Below are 17,926 nucleotides of genomic sequence, written 5' to 3' on the forward strand. Positions count from 1 at the left end.
TTCTCAGCAAACTAACACAGGAACAGAAGACCAAACACCACATATTCTCACTCATAAGTGGGAGTTTTACAATGAAAACACGTGGACACAGGGAGGGGAACATTACGCAATGGGGTCTGTTGGGGGATGTGGGGCAAGGGGATGGAGAACATTAGGACAAATACCAAATGCATGCGGTTCTGAAAACCTAGATAACAGGTTGATAGGTGCAGCAAACCCCCATGGCACATGTATACCTATGTAAAAAAAACCTGCGCATTCTGCACTTGTATCCCAGAACTTGAAGTAAAAAAAAGAAAAAAGAAAGAAAGTAGAAAGAATAAGAAAAAATGCACAAAGCCTCCAAAAAGTCTGGGATTATGTTAAATGACCAAACCTAAGAATAATTGGCTTTCCTGAGGAAGAAGAGCAGTCTAAAAGTTTGGAAAACATATTTGGAAAAAAATATAGGAAAACTTACCCAGCCCTGCTAGATACCTAGATAAGCAAATACAAGAAGCTCAAAAACACCTGGGAAATGTATCACACAAAGATCATCACCTAGGCACGTTGTCATCAGGTTATCTAGTGTTAAGATGACGAAAGTAATCTTAAGAGCTTTGAGCCAAAGCACCAGGTAACCTGTAAAAGAAAACCTATTAGATTATTTATTTATCAGCAGAAATTTTACAAGCTAGAAAGGTATCGAGCCCTATCTTAAGCCTCCTTGAACAAAACAATTATTAGCCAAGAATTTTTGTATCCAGCAAAACTAAGCTTCATAAAGGAAGAAAAGATACGGTCATTTTTGAACAAATGCAGAGAATTCACCTCTACCAAGGCAGCACTACAAGAACTGCTAAAATGAGCTCTAAATCTTGAAACAAATCCTGGAAACACATCAAAACAGAACCTCTTTAAAGCATAAATCTGACAGAACCTATAAAACAAAAATACAATTAAAAACAGCACCAAGGTATACAGGCAACAAATAGCATGATGAATAAATAGTACGTCACATCTCAATACTAACATTAAATGTAAATGACCTAAATGCTCCACTTAAAAGATACAGACTTGCAGAATAAATATGAATTCACCAACCATCTATCTGCTGCCTTCAAGAGACCCAACTAATACATATGGACTCATATAAACTTAAAGTAAAGGGGTGGAAAAAGACATTCCATGCAAATGGACATCAAAAGCAAGCAGGACTAGCTATTCTTTTTTTTTTTTTTGAAGTTTGAATTTTTTTTATTATTATTATACTTTAAGTTTTAGGGTACATGTGCACAATGTGCAGGTTAGTTACATATGTATACATGTGCCATGCTGGTGTGCTGCACCCATTAACTCGTCATTTAGCATTAGGTATATCTCCTAATGCTAACCCTCCCCCCTCCCCCCACCCCACAACAGTCCCCAGAGTGTGATGTTCCCCTTCCTGTGTCCATGTGTTCTCATTGTTCAATTCCCACCTATGAGTGAGAACATGCGGTGTTTGGTTTTTTGTCCTTGCGATAGTTTACTGAGAATGACTAGCTATTCTTATATCAGACAAAACAAACTTTAAAGCAATAGCAGTTAAAAAAGAGAGAAATATTATATAATAATAAAAACCCTTATCCAACAGAAAATGTCACAATCCTAAATATATATGCACTTAACATTGGAGCTCCTAAATTTATAAAACAATTACGACTGGACCTAAGAAATGAGATAGACGGCAACACAATAATTGTCAGGGACTTCAGTACTTCATTGACAGCACTAGACACGTCATTGAGACAGAATATCAACAAAAAAAATGGATTTAAACTGTACCCTGAAACAAATGGACTTAACAGATATTTACAGAACATTCTACCAAGCAACCACAGAATACACATTCTATTCATCAGCCCATGGAACTTTCTCCAAGACAGACCATACAATAGACCACAAAACAAGTCTCGATATATTTTAAAAATTGAAATTATATCAAGTACTTTCTCAAACCACAGTGGAATAAAATTGGAAATCAACTCCAAAAGGATCCTTCAAAGCCATGCAAGTATATGAAAATTAAATAACCTGCTCTCAGTTGATCATTGGGTCAACAACGGCAGCAGATCATGAGGTCAGGAGATCGAGACCATCCTGGCTAACACAGTGAAACCCTGTCTCTACTAAAAATGCAAAAAAAATTAGCCAGGTGTGGTGGCAGGCACCTGTAGTCCCAGCTACTCAGGAGGCTGAGGCAGGAGAATGGCGTGAACCCAGGAGGCGGAGCTTGCAGTGAGCCGAGATCATGCCACTCCACTCCAGCCTGGGCAACAGAGCGAAACTCCATCTCAAAAAAAAAAAAAAAGAAAAAAAAGAAATTAAAAAATTCTTCCAACGGAATGACAATAGTGACGCAACCTATCAGAACTTCTGGGATACAGCAAATGTGGTGCTAAGAGGAACATATATAGCCCTAAATGCCTACATCAAAAAGTGTGAAAAAGCACAAATAGACAATCTAAGGTCACACCTCAAGGTACTAGAGAAACAAGAACAAACCAAACACAAACCCAGCAGAAGAAAGGAAATAACCAAGATCAGAGCAGTAATAAATGTTGAAACAAACAAAATAAAATACAAAAGGTAAAGGAAACAAAAAGCTGGGTCTTTGAAAAGACAAAGTTGATAGACCATTAGCAAGAGTAACCAGGAAAAGAATAGGGAAAACCCAATTAAGCTCAATTAGAAATGAAACAGAAGGCATTAGAACTGACATCACAGAAATACAAAAGGTTATTTAAGGCTACTATGAACACCTTTACACACGTAAACTAGAAAACCTAGAAAAGATGAATAAATTTCTGAAAAAATACAATTCTCCTACCTTAAATCAGGAAAAATTAGATATCCTGAACAGTCCAATAACAAGCAGCGAGATTGAAATGGTAAGTTAAAAATTATCAACAAAATAAAGTCCAGAACCAGACGGAATTCTACCAGTCATTCAAAGAATTCACAGCTGAATTCTACTAGCCATTCAAAGAAAATTGGTATCAATCCTATTGACACTATTCCACAAAATAGACTAAGAGGGAATCCTCCCTAAACCATTCTCTAAAGCCAGTATTACCCTAATACCAAAACCAGGAAAGGACTTAACCAAAAAAGAACACTACAGACCAGTATCCCTGATGAACATAGGTGCCAAAATTGCAACAAAATACTAGCTAACCAAATCCAACAACATTATAAAGATAGTCCATCGTTATCAAGTAGGTTTCATACCAGAGATGCAGGGATGGTATGCAAGTCAATAAATGTGACTTAACATATGCAAGTCAATAAATGTGACACACCTTATAAAGAGAATTAAAAACAAAAATTACATGATCATCTCAATAGACACAGAAAAAGCATTTGACAAAATCCAGCATCCCTTTATGACTAAAACTCTCAGCAAAATCAACATACAAGAGACATACCTCAATGTAGTAAAAGCCATCTATGACAAACCCACAGCCAACATAATACTGAATATGGAAAAGTTGAAAGTATTCCTTCTGAGAAACAGAACATGACAAGGATACCCACTCTCACTACTTCTATTCAACGTAGTACTGGAAGTTTTAACCAGAGCAATCAGACAAAGGAAATACATAAAGGGCATTCAAATTAGTAAAGAGAAAGTCAAACTCTCGGTGTTTGCTGATGATATGATTGTGTACCTAGAAAACCCTATAGACTCCTCCAGAAAGCTCCTAGAATGGATCAAAGAATTCAGCAAAATTTCAAGATACAAAATTAGTGTACACAAATCAGTAGTTCTCCTATACACTAACAGCAACCAAGTTGAGAATCAAATCAAGAACTCAACCCCTTTTAAAATACCTGAAAAAAAATACTTAGGAATATACCTAACCAAGGAGATGAAAGACCTCTACAAAGAAAACTATAAAACACTGCTGAGAGAAATGACAGACGACATAAATGAATAGAAACATATCCCATGCTCATGAATGGGTAGAATCAATATTGTGAAAATGACCATCCTACCAAAAGCAATCTACAAATTCAACGCAATTCCCATCAAAATATCACCATCATTCTTCACAGAGCAGAAAAAACCATCCTAAAATTCATAGAAAGCCAAAAAAGAGCCCACATAGCCAAAGCAAGACTAAGCAAAAAGAACAAATCTGGAGGCATCACATTATCTGATTTCAAGCTATACTATAAGGCCATAGTCACCAAACAGCATGGTACTGGCATAAAAATAGGAACATAGACCATTGGAACAGAATAGAGAACCCAGAAATAAACCCAAATCCTTACAGCCAACTGATCTTTGTCATAGCAAACAAAAACATAAAGTGGGGAAAGGACACCCTATTCAACAAATGGTGCTGAGATAATCGGCAAGCCACATGTAGGAGAATGAAACTGGATCCTCACCTCTCTCTTTATACAAAAACAAACTTAAGATAGATCAAGGACTTAAATCTATGTCCTGAAACTATAATAATTCTAGAAGATAACATTGGGAAAACCCTTCTAGACATTCGCTTAGGCAACAATTTCATGACCAAGAACCCAAAAGCAAATGCAATAAAAACAAAGATAAATAGCTGGGACTTAATTAAACTAAAGAGCTTTTGCACGTCAAAAGGAACAGTCAGCAGAGTAAACAGACAACCCATAGAGTGGGAGAAAATCTTCACAATCTATACGTCTGATAAATGACTAATATCCAGAATCTACAATGAACTCAAACAAATTAGCAAGGAAAAACCCATCAAAAAGTGGGTTAAGGACATGAATAGACAATCTTAAAAGAAGATATACAAATGGCCAACAAACATATTAAAAAATTCTCCACATTACAAATGATCAGAGAAATGTAAATCATAACTACAATGCGATACCACCCTACTCCTGCAAGAATGGCCATAATCAAAAAATTAAAAAAAAAAGATGTTGGCATGGATGTGGTGAGGAGGGAACACTTCTACACTGCTGGTGGGAATGTAAACTAGTGCAGCCACTATGGAAAACAGTATGGAGATTCCGTAAAGAAATAAAAGTAGATCTACCATTTAATCCAGCAATCTCACTACCCAGAGGAAAAGAAGTAATCATACGAAAAAGATACTTGCTCACGCATGTTTACAGCAGCACAATTTGCAATTGCAGAAATGTGGAACCAACCCAAATGCCCATCAATCAGACTGGATAAAGAAACTGTGGTATATATATGCAATGGAATACTACTCAGTCATAAAAAGAAATGAACTAATAGCATTCACAGTAACCTGGGTGGGATTGGAGACTATTATTCTAAGTGAAGAAACTCAGGAATGGAAAAACAAACATTGTATGTTCTCGCTCATAAGTGGGAGCTAAGCTGTGAGGATGCAAAGGCATAAGAATCACACGATGGGCCTTGGGGACTCAAGGGGAAAGGGTGGGAAAAGAGTAAGGGATAAAAGGCTGCAAATTGGGTCCAGTGTATACTGCTCAAGAGATGGGTGCACCAAAATCTCACAAATCACCACTAAAGAACTTACTTATGTAACCAAATACCACCTGTTCCCCAAAAACCTACAAAATTATAAAATCTTAACAAAACACAAAAAGAAGATATATAAATGGCCAACATACATGAAAAAATTCTCAACATTATTAGTAATCAGGGAAATACAAATTAAAATCCTATTGTGATATCACCTTACCCTAGTCAGAGTGGCCATTTTTAAAAAGTGAAAAACAATAGATATTGGCATAGATATGGTGAAAAAGAAATGCTTATACACTACCAGTGGGAATGTAAATTAGCAAAATCTTTATGAAAAACAGTATGGAGATTTCTCAAAGAACTAAAAGTAGCTCTACAATTTGATCCAGCAATCCCACTACTGTGTAACTACCCAAAGGAAAAGAAAAAGAAGTCAGTATATCAGAAAGACACCTGCATATGTATGTTTATTGCAGCACAATTTACAATTGTAAAGACATGGAATCAAGCTACTTGCCCATAAGCTGATGAGTGGATAAAAATAATGGAATATAAATATAAGTATAAATATGAATATATATATATTCACACACCATGAAATACTAATCAGTCATAAAAAGAACAAAATAATGTATTTTGCAGCAACTTGGAGGGAAATGGAAGCCATTGTTCTAAGTGAACTAACTTGGGAATTGAAAAGCAGATACCACATGTTCTCACATATAAGTGGGAACTAAGCTATGGGTACACAAAGGCATACAGAATGGCATAATAGACATTGGAGATGCAGAAGGGGTAAGGCTGGGTGGGAGGTGATGAATGAAAAACTAACTATTGGGTAATATGTACACTACTCAGGTGATGGGTGCACTAAAATCCTAACTTTACCATTATACAATTTATCCATGTAACAAAAAAATCCGCTTGTAGCTCTAAAGATATTAAAATTAAAAAATTAAGAAAAACAAATCCATCTTTCATGTTTTTGCTAAAATTATCTTTCTTATATCTTATTATTTCTGGTCATAAAGTAATTTTTTCTTGTTGACCTGGAAAAGTTAAGTAGCAGAGTGCTTCTAATAATAAAGTACAACTTACAAGTTACAGAATATCAATACTAAATAAAAAATAAAGTCTAGGCCCAGAATTGGCATAGCATCCCTTTTGCCACATTCTATTGGTCAGAGCAGCCATGGGCTGGAAGTTTAGTCTGTAAAGTGTTTTAAACAAAAGGGCTCAGGAGCCAGGCATGTTGCTGCATGCCTATAGTTCCAACTACTCAGGAGGCTGAGGTGAGAGGATTGCTTGAGACCAAAAGTTCAAGGCCAGCCTGGGCAACAGAGTGATACTCCATTTCTTAAAAAAGAGAGGGGCTCTGGTCTTAGTGATACCAGTTACAACTAACGATGAAGATAAGGTACTTTTTTGAAAACCTCACAGTAAATTAGTTGAAAGTCTACATACTAATCAGTGAGACTGTGATGGCTAATTTTATATGTCAACTTTAAGGGTGCTTTTGGATGAAATTATGATTTCAATTTGTGAACTTTGAGTAAGCAGATTGCTCTTCCTAATGTGGGTGGGCTTAATGTAACCACTTGAAAGCCTAAATAAAACAAAAAGATTGAACTCTTGAGCAAGATGAAATTCTACAGAAGACTTTATCTTCATTTTCAAATTTTACCTGCACATCAACCCTCCAGGGTCTCTGCTTGCCAGCCTTTGGACTGGAACTGCACCAATGGCTCTTCTGGATCTAGTGTCTGTGGACCTACATGGAAGATTTTGACTTGCCAGTCTGTATAGTCACATAAGCCAATTCCTAATAATAAATTTCTTACTATACACACACACACACACACACACACACACACACACACACCTTTATATAAATACATGTCTTTCTGTGTATACACATATTTCATTGGTTCGATTTCTCTGAAGAAACCTAAGAAATACAGAAGCCAACAGCCTCCTTTTTTACTTGGGTTTTTAGAATATTGGTACTTAAACTTATGCATCTAGACAAGAATTTGGATGATTCCTTCCTAGGGAAACTCAGTAGCTAATGAGAAAAGGCTCATAAAATGACCAAATTCCTACAGAATTTCTCATGGTGTCATTAGTTGATAAGCTTCACTCAATCAACTTTTTTAGTGCCTCATTCATAAATCTGAGGGTTAAGCATCTTAAATCACACGGTATTTGAGAAAAGACTTTAACATTCAATGCAGAGACAAAAGCAGGCCAAAATTGGGATGGGGTGAGAATATTGGAGGAAATATAGTAGTCCAGGGATAGTAAACTTAAACAAAACTCACAACAGCAACAAGCTGTTGTAAAATTAATACCAGAAGAGAGAGATAAAAAAGGTTGTATCAAGAAATGGGAACAGCATACTATGAAATAAGGAAAAGTATGGGATAAGAACAAGCTCATGGAAATAAAAAATAAAACAGAAATATATAACTCAATAAATAGGTTGGATAAAAAGTTAAGAAAATATTCCAGAAAGAAGAAAAAAAGACCGAGAGAAGCAAAATAGAAAAGAAAAGATTTTTAAGATAGGAAACGAATCCACAAGGTCCAACATCCATCTAGTAGAAGCTGTGGAAACAGAGAATAGAGAAAATGGAAAATTGTGGTAGCTAACACCAAAACATGGCTCCCCAATGAACCATGCCTCCCATATTCATGTCCCTGCCTATTTTCCTCTCCTTGAATTTGGGCTGACCTTTGACTTGCTTTAGGAACAATAAAATGTGACAGAAGTAATATGTGTTTTTACAGCCTAGGTCATTAGAAGCCTTGCAATTTGTGCCTGAGTCTTTGCAATACACACTCTGGGGGAAGTCAACCACCATGAAATAAGTTGTGCTATCTAGAGACTACCACGTTGTAAAAAAGACCAAGCTAACCATATGAAACACCATTCCAGTTGAAGTGCTAGACATGTGATTGAGGAAGCCATCTTATTAAATGTCTTCCCAGTCATGCCTTTAGTTGACTCTAGCCCCAGTCATTATATGCCTACAACAATATGAGAAACCTCAAGTGAGAACTTTCCAACTGAGCCCAGTTAACTTACATGTCTGGGTGAGTTAGATACTACATTTTATGAAATTTGGCAATGCTAATCCCCCACAAGTACTACCTTCTTCCAGGTCTCTGTCATACTCTCGTCTAGCTACATTACTATTCTTCTACAGAATCAAAAAAATTGTAATTATGTAATTATTTATGTGGTTATAATATTCTGGTTTTCTCTCCTGAATGAGGGCAAAGAATATCCCCATTTTCTTCACTGATGTAACATGAATACCTAATTAACATCCAGTAGGTACTCAATAAATATTTATTGACTGAATAAATTGAATAATCTAAGTTGTAACATTGGAGGGTAACTTGTCTTTTCTCATTAGATTTCTCAGATTATTTTTACAAAGCAAAGTCCAAAATCCTATTGGGAAGAATCCTATTTGGAAGAATTGGGAAGAATGGAAGAGAGGCAGCATAACGTAGTTTGAATACTGGAAATTATGTATTTGCCACTAAAAAACCGATAGGCCTTTGTGTTTTAGCTACCTCATCTATCAAATGAGAATAGTAACAGTACCTGCCTCATGGGGTTGCTATATGTAAATATATTTTTACATGTATGTGTAGTATATGTAAACTGCTTAGAATGGTATCTGGAGCAGAGTAAACACTTTATAGACGTTAAATATGTGAAGAAATTATTTAATGCTTGATTTGAAAGCCTCATCTATATGACAAAAGTAACGATTTAAGCCAATAATACTAAAACATTTCAAAGTCATTCATCTCACTTTAAAATTAATTCTTTCCCTCTCCTATAGAAAACAAAAACACACATAGACTCCCTTCCCCATTATATAACCTGGAACTAAATCTCTAAAATTTTTGTGTTAATTCATTTTATTTAGTAAATTTCACAAAACCTGGAGTGTATAATCCTAGGTGACTAAGGGCATGTTTTAAAATATTTTATTTGTAATAATTATGATTTAAAAGGCATATACTGTCAAGTGAGATATAATAAATCATTGTTTGGGTTATTAAGGGTTATTTAATTTTTAATGTTTAACTCTTTTGAAGAAATAAAAACCATTTTGACTTACACTATTATGTGGCACTTGATATAAATATGTACAGACAATATTCACAAGAAATAACACTTTTTCAAAAAAGATATTTTTTAAACTACTAATAAACAATCAGAATGAACAACTCTAGTTAGATAATATGTGAGAGAAAATGATTATTACTTCATATAAAATTGGACTTTTGCCCCTTACTATTTTTCATATTAAGGTAGTTAACATAATCTGAAAGACTACTGTATTTCTGAGATGCAAATACAGTATTATTAATAAGAGGTAATAGACTTAAATTCATGTATTTTAAGATAAAAAGTTAATAATATATTTTGTGTAAGCATCACAGTAGAAACCCATTCTACATTCTTCTTTTTTTGTACTGATCACAATGTTTTATTTAGATTTGTTTTAAGTGTATCGCTGAAATTGGTAAATTAATGTTTTCTACTAAATTTTAACTATATTTACTAATGAAATGGCCCTATTCTGTTTTTCTGTTCTAAAATTTTATGATATTGGAGTCAAGGCTACATTCCATCATATAAAAAGCCAGGAAGCTTCTATTTTCTATTTTCTGAAAAAATGTGTATGTTAGAAATCAAGTATTTCTTAAAATTATGTTATAATTCACCCATAAAACTATGTGTGTGAGAACCTTTTAAAACGTATTAATTTTTATTTTTTAAAATTTTTATTTTATGTTCAGGGGTACATGTGTAGGTTTGTTATATAGGTAAATTACATGTTACCAGAATTTGGTTTATAGATTATTTCATCACACAGGTAATAAACATAGTATCTAATAGGTAGTTTTTCAATCTTCTTCCTCCTTCAAACCTCCACCCTCAAGTAGGTCCCAGTGTCTATTATTCCCATCTTTGTGAAAATGTGTAAGCAATGTTTAGCTCCCACTTATAAGTGAGAATGTGCAGTATTTGCTTTTCTTTTTCTGCACTAGTTAACTTAGGATTATGGCCTCCAATTCCATCCATGTTGATGCCAGGGCATGATCTCACTCTTACATGACGGTGTAGTACTCTGTGGTGTATATGTGCCACATTTTCTTTATCCAGTCCACTGTTGTTGGGCATTCGTGTTAATTCCATGACTTTGCTATTGTGAGTAGTGCTACAATGAATGTACGTGTGCATTTGTCTTTGTGGTAGAATGATTTATGTTCCTTTGGGTATATATCCAATAATGGAATTGCTGGGTTAAATGTTACTTCTGTTTTAAATTCTTTGAGGAATCACCAAACCGCTTTCCACAGTGGTGGAATTAATTTGCGTTCTCACCAGCAGTGTATAAGAATTCCCTTTGCTCTGCAACCTCACCAGCATCTGTTATTTTTTGACTTTTTAATAATAGCCATTCTGACCGATGTGAGATAGTATTGCATTGTGGTTTTGATTTGCATTTCTCTAATGATTAGTGATGTTCAGCGTTTTTTCGTATACCTGGTGGCCATGTGTATGTCTTCTTTTGAAAAGTGTCTGGTCATATTCTTTGTACACTTTTTAATGGGGTGTTTGTTTTTTGCTTGTATATTTGTTTAAGTTTCTTATAAATTCTGACTAGGCCTTTGTCAGATGTGTAATTTACAAATGTTTTCTCCAGTTATGTAGGTAATGTTTTCCCCTCCCATTATGTAGGTTACTGTCTGTTGACAGTTTCTTTTGCTGTGCAGAAGCCATTTAGTTTAATTAGATCCCGTTTGTCAATTTTTGTTTTTGTTGCAATTGCTTTGACATCTTTATCATGGTATCTTTTCAGGGCCTATGTCCAGAATAGTATTTCCTAGGTTATATTCATGGGTTCTTATAGTTTTAGGTTTTACATTGAAGTCTTTAATTCATCTTGAGTTGATTTTTGTATATGGTGCAAAGATGAGGTCTAACTTCAATCTTTGCATATGGCAACCCAGTTATCTCAGCATAATTTACTGGCTAGGGTGTCCTTTCCTCATTGCTCATTTTTCATGACTATCAAAGATCAGATGGTTGTAGGCTTGTGGCTTTATTTCTGGGTCCTCTATTCTGTTCCATTTGTCTTTGTGTCTGTTTTGGTACCAGCACTATGATTGTTTGGTTACTGTAGCCATGTAGTATAGCTTGAAGTTGGGTAATGTGATGCCTACAGTTTTGTTCTTTTTGCTTAGAATTGACTATTTGAGCTCTTTTTCAGTTTCATATAAATTTTAAAATAGTTTTTTCTAATTCTATGAAGAATGCCATTACTAGTTTTATAGGAATAGCATTAGATATGTAAATTGCTTTGGGCAATATGGCCATTTAAAGATAGTGATTCTTTCTATCCATGAGCATGATATATTTTTCCATTTGATTGTGTCATCTCTTATTTATTTCAGCAGTGTTTTGTAATTCTTGTTGTAGAGATCTTTTATCTTCCTGATTAGTTATATTCCTAGGTACTTTTCTGTGGCTATTAGGAATGGAATTGTATTTGTATTTGGTTCTCAGCTTGGACATTGTTGGTGCATAGAAATGCTATCAATTTTTATGCATTGATTTTGTATTTTGAAACTTTGCTGAAGGTGTTTATCAGATCTAGGAGCTTTTGGGCAGAGGCTATGGAGTTTTCTAGATATAAAATCATACCATCTACAAACAGAGATAGTTTTACTTGCTTGCTTCCTATTTGTGTGCATTTCATTTTTTTTTCTCTTGCCTCACTGCTCTGGCTAGGATTTCCAATACTATGTTGAATAGAAGTGGTGAAAGTGGGCATCCTAGTCTTGTTCTGGTTTTCAAGGGGAGTAATTCCAGCTTTTGCCCGTTCAGTATGATTTTGGCTTTGTGTTTGTCATAGATGGCTCACATAAGTTTGAAGCATATTCCTTCAATACCTAGTGTGTTAAGGTTTGTTAACACAAATAAATGTTGAATATTATCAAATAGCTTTTTTGCATCTATTGAAATGATCATGTTGTTTTTGTTTTTAGTTCTGTTTATGTAGTAAATCGCATTTATTGATTTACATATATTGAGCCAACCTTGCACCCCAGGGATAAAGCCTACTTGTTTGTGATGGATTAGCTTTTTGTGTCCTGCTGGATATGGTTTTCTAGTATTTTGTTAAAAAATTTTGCATCTATGTTCATCAAGGATATTGCCCTGAAAGTTTTGTTTGTTTGTTTCCCTGCCAGATTTTGTTATGAAGATGATGATGGCCTCATAGAATGAGTTAGGGAGGAGTCCCTGTTCCTCAATTTTTTGGAATAGTTTTTGTAGAAATGGTAGCAACTCTTTATACATCTGGTAGAATTCAGCTGTGAAGCTGTCTGGTCCTTGGCTTCTACTCATTGGTAACCTTTTCATTACTAATTCAATTTCAGACCACGTTATTGGTCTGTTCAGAAATTTAATTTCTTCCTGGTTCAATCTTGGGAGGTTGTATGTTTCCAGAAAAGTATCCATTTCTTCTAGGTTTTCTACTTCTTGTGCATAGAGATGTTCATAATACTCTCTGAGGGATTTTTATATTTCTTTGGAGGTGGTGGTTATTTTAACATTTTCATTTCTGATTGTGCTTATTTAGATTTTTTTCTCCTTTTTTTCTTTATTAGGGCAGCTTGTGGTTTATCAATCATATTTTTTCATAGAGCCAACACCTAAATTTGTTGGTCTTTTGTAACATTTTCCACATCTTAATTTACTTCAGTTCAGCTCTGATTTTGGTTATTTCTTGTCTTCTGCTAGCTTTGGGGTTGGTTTGCTCTTGCTTCTCTGGTTCCTCTAGGTGTAATTTTAAGTTGTTAATTTGAGATCTTTCTGACTTTTCACTGTGGGTGTTTAGCATTCTAAACTTCCCTGTTAGAATGCTTTAGCTGTATCCCAGAAATTCTGGTATGTTTTATCTTTGTTTTCATGCATTTCAAAGAATTCCTTGATTTCTGCCTTTCTTTGTTTATGTACAAGTCATTCAGGAGATGGTTGTTTAATTTTTATGCAATTGTATTGTTTTGAGTGATTTTCTTAGGAATTATTTTTCTTTTTATTGTGCTGTGGTCCAATAGTGTGTTTTTAAAATCATTTAAATTTTTTTGAATTTGCTGAGAATTTTTTTATCGCTGATTCTGTGGTTGATTTTAGAATACATGCTATGTGCAGATAAGAAGAATGTATATCCTGTTGTTTTTGAATGGTGAGTTCTGCAGATGTCTGTTTTGCTAATTTGGTTAAACGTTGAGTTCATGCCCTGAATACTTTGTCAGTTTTCTGCCTCAGTGATCTATCTAATACTGTTAATGAGGTGTTGAAATCTCCCACTATCATTTAGTGGTTATCTAAATCTCTTCATAGGTCTCTAAGAACCTGCATTATGAATCTGGGTGCTCCTGTGTTGGATGGATATATATTTGGGGTAGTTAGGTCTTCTTGTTGAATTGAACCCTTTACCATTATGCAGTGCCCTTTTTTCTTTTCTTTTCTTTTCGATCATTGCCAGTTTAATGTCTGTTTTGCCTGAAATTAGCATAGGGACCCCTGATTTTGTATGTTATCCATTTGCTTGTTAGATTTTTCTCTATGTCTTTACTTTGAGCCTGTGAGTGTCATTGCATGTGTATGGGGCTCTTGTAAGCAGCAAACAGTTGTGTCTTACTAACCTATTTACCACTCTGTGCCTTTTAATTGGGGAATTTAGCCTGGTTACACTCATGGTTAATATTAATATATTTAGGTTTGGGCTGGGTGTGGTGGCTCACACCTGCAATCCCAGCACTTTGGGAGGCCAAGGCAGGTGGATTGCTTGAGGCCAGGAGTTTGAGACCAGCCTGGTCAACATGGTGAACCCCTGTCTCTATTAAAAGTACAAAAATTAGCTGGGCATAGTGGCATGTGCCTGTAATCCCAGCTACTCGGCAGGCTGAGGCATGAGAATCACTTGATCTTGGGAGGCAAAGGTTGCAGTGAGCTGAGAATGCACCACTGCACCCAAGCCTGGATGACAGAGGGAGACTCTGTCTGAAAAATATATACATATGTAGGTTTGATCCTGTCATCGTGTTGTTAGCTGGTTACTAAGGATACTTGATTGTGTGACTGCTATATAATGCCAGTGGTCTATGTACTGAAGTGTGCATGCATTTCTGGTGGCTGGTAACAATCTTTTTTTTTTCATGTTTAGCATTTCCTTAAGGACCTCTTATAAGGCAGGTCTGGTGGTAACAAATGCCCTCAGCATTTTGTGGTCTGAAAAGAATCGCATTTCTCCTTCACTTATAAAGATTAGTTTGGCTGAGCATGAAATTCTTGGTTGGAATTTCTTTTCTTTATGAATGCTTCTGTTTTGTAGAGTTTCTGCTGAAAGATCTTCTATTAGCCTGATGTGGTTTTATTTGCACATGAAAATGCCCCTTTTCTTTAGACGTCTTTAACATTTTTTTCTTTCATTTTGACCTCATAGAATCTTATGACTAGGTGTCTTGTGGATGGCATATGTATAGTATTTTACAGGGGTTCTCTACATTTCCTCAATTTGACTGTCTGTCTCTGTAGCGAGGTTGGGAAAATTTTTATGGGTGATATTCTCAAATATGTTTTAGAAGTTGCTTGCTTTTTTTCCCCTCTCTTTCAGGGATGCCAATGTGTCATATATTTGGTCTCTTTACAGATTTCCATATTTCTTGGAGGTTTTATTTATTCTTCTTTATTGATTTTTCTTTATTTTTTAAGGCTGTGTTATTTTAATGAATCAGTCTACAAACTCTGAGATTCTTTTCTCAGCTATGTTGATTCTGGTCTTAATATTTATAATTTTATTATGAAATTTTTGAAGTGTGTTTTTCAGCTCTATCAGTTCAGTGTGGTTCTTTCTTAAAATGACCATTTCATCTTTGATTTCCTGTATTATTTTATTGTATCTCTTAAATTCCTTGAATTGAGTTTTGACTTTCTCTTGAATGTTGATGATCTTCATTCCTATCCATATTCTTAATTATATTTATGATATTTCAGCCATTTCACCCTGGTTAAAAGCCATTACTGGGGAACAAGTGTGGCTGTTTGAAGGTAAGAAGAGTCTGAATTTTTGAGTTGCTGGAGTTCTTGTGCTGTTTTTTTTCTAATCTACGTGGGCTGATGTCCCTCCTTTGAAGTGGCTGTCCTTAGGATTTTTTTGTTGTTTATTTATTTTATTTTTTTATGCCCTTCAGTGTTTGATTGTGGCATAGGGTGGGTTCAGTCAACTGGCTTTTATTCTAGCCCAATCCTGGGGCTCAGAGGAACTCACTCCAATTTCTGCCTCCATGGCCTCATTTTGTTTTTGTGTGTTCTGGTCCATAAGACTTTCTTAATAGGTGCTGCAGTTGGCAGAGTGGTCATATCCCTGCTGGGTTGGCCTTAATCTGCTGTCTGAGTGTTTCTCTGGGGAACACAGGATTGCACCTGCCTGCTGAGTTCAGGCAGATTCAGGCCCACTGGGCTGGAGGCTCTAGTGGGTGTAGCCTGTCTGCCTATGGGAGCTGAGGGTCGGGGGAGTCGTCCACCCTTTTGATCCGGTATTTCCATGGCTGCACCTCTTGGCAAATTTAGGCAGAATTAGTACCACTGGGCTGGAAGCTCTAGCAGGCATGGATTGCCTGGCTATGAGAGTTGGGAAAAACATCTGCTGTCCAGGTGTTTTCTGGGACAATAAGAGGCTTCATCAATGGACTAACTTCTGATAGAAGCAATATCACTGGGCTGGAAAGTCTAGCTGGCATTGCCTGCCTGGCTACCACCATCAGGGGCAGTCAGGGTCATCTGCTGATATGGTTTAAATATGTATCCCCATCCAAATCTCATGTCAAATTGTAATCCCCAGTGTTGGAGGTGGGGCCTGCTGGGAGGTGATTGGATCATGAGGGCAGAGTTCTCATGAATGATTTAATACAATCCTTCCTTGGTACTGTATAGTTAGTGAGTTCCCATGTGATCTTATTGCTTATAAGTGTATAGCACCTCCTCCTGCGCTTCCTCCTGCTCTGGCCGTGTAAGATGTTCCTGCTTCCCCTTGGCCTTTTGTCATGATTGAAAGTTTCCTGAGGCCTCCTCAGAAAAAGAAGTTGCTATGCTTCCTATACAGCCCACAAAGCCATGAGCCAATTAAGCCTCTTTTCTTTATAAATTACCCACTGTCAGGTATTTCTTTATAGCAATGTGAGAATGGACTAATGCAGAAAATTGGTACTGAAGACAGAGCATTGCTATAAAGATACTTGAAAATGTGGAGGTGAATTCAGAACTGGGTAATGGGCAGAAGTTAGAAGAGTGTGGAGGGCTCAGAAGAAGACAAGAAGATGAGGGAAAATTTGTAACTTCCTAGAGACTTGTTAAATAGTTGTGACCAAGAAGTTGATAGTGATATGGACAGTGAGTCCAGCCTGAGGAGGTCTCAGATGGAGATGAGGAACTTCTTGGAAACTGGAGCAAAGGTCACTTTTGTTATCCTTTATCAAAGAGCTTTGTTGGATTGTGCCCCTGCCCTAGGGATCTGTGGAACTGTAAACTTGAGAGAGAGATGATTTAGGGTATCTGGTAGAAAAAATTTCTAAGCAGCAAAACGTTTGAGATGTGACCTGGCAGCTTCTAACCACCTACACTCATATATATGAGCAAATAAATGACCTGAAACTGGAACTTATATTTAAGAGAAAAACAGAGCGCAAAAATTTGGAAAATTTGCAGCCTGGCTTTGCAGTAGAAAAGAAAAACCTATTTCCTGGGGAAGAAGTCAAACAGGGTGCAAAAATCTGCCCAAATAAATAGGAGCCAAGTACTGCTAGCCAAGACAATGGACAAAAGACCTTGAAGGCATTTCTGAGAGCTTCATGGCAGCCCCTCCCATCACAGGCCTGGAGGCCTAGGAGAGAAGAATGATTTCCTGGGCCAGGCCCAAGGCCTCACTTCCCTGTAGAGCCTCAGGACACTGCTCTCTGCATCCCAGCTGCTCCAGGTCAGCCATGGTTAATAGGGGCACAGGTACAATTTGGGCTACTGTTTCAAAGGGTGCATGCCATAAGCCTCAGCAGCTTCTATGTGTTGCTAAGCCTGTGGGTTCACAAAGTGCAAGAATTGAGGCTGGGAGCTTCCACCTAGATTTCACAGGACGTATGAAAATGCCAGGATGTCCAGGTAGAAGCCTGCTGCAGGTGTGGAGCCCTCATGGAGAACTTCTAGTAGGGCCATGTGGAGGGAAAATGTGGGGTTGGAGCTCCCACACAGTGTCCCCACTGGGACACTGCCTAGTGGAGCTTTGCAAAGGGGGTTGCCATCCTCCAAACCTCAGAATGGTAGACTCACCAACAGCTTGCAACCTGCACCTG

Source organism: Pan paniscus, chromosome X, assembly GCF_029289425.2.
Source record: "Pan paniscus chromosome X, NHGRI_mPanPan1-v2.0_pri, whole genome shotgun sequence".
In the NCBI taxonomy this organism is placed as follows: domain Eukaryota; kingdom Metazoa; phylum Chordata; class Mammalia; order Primates; family Hominidae; genus Pan; species Pan paniscus.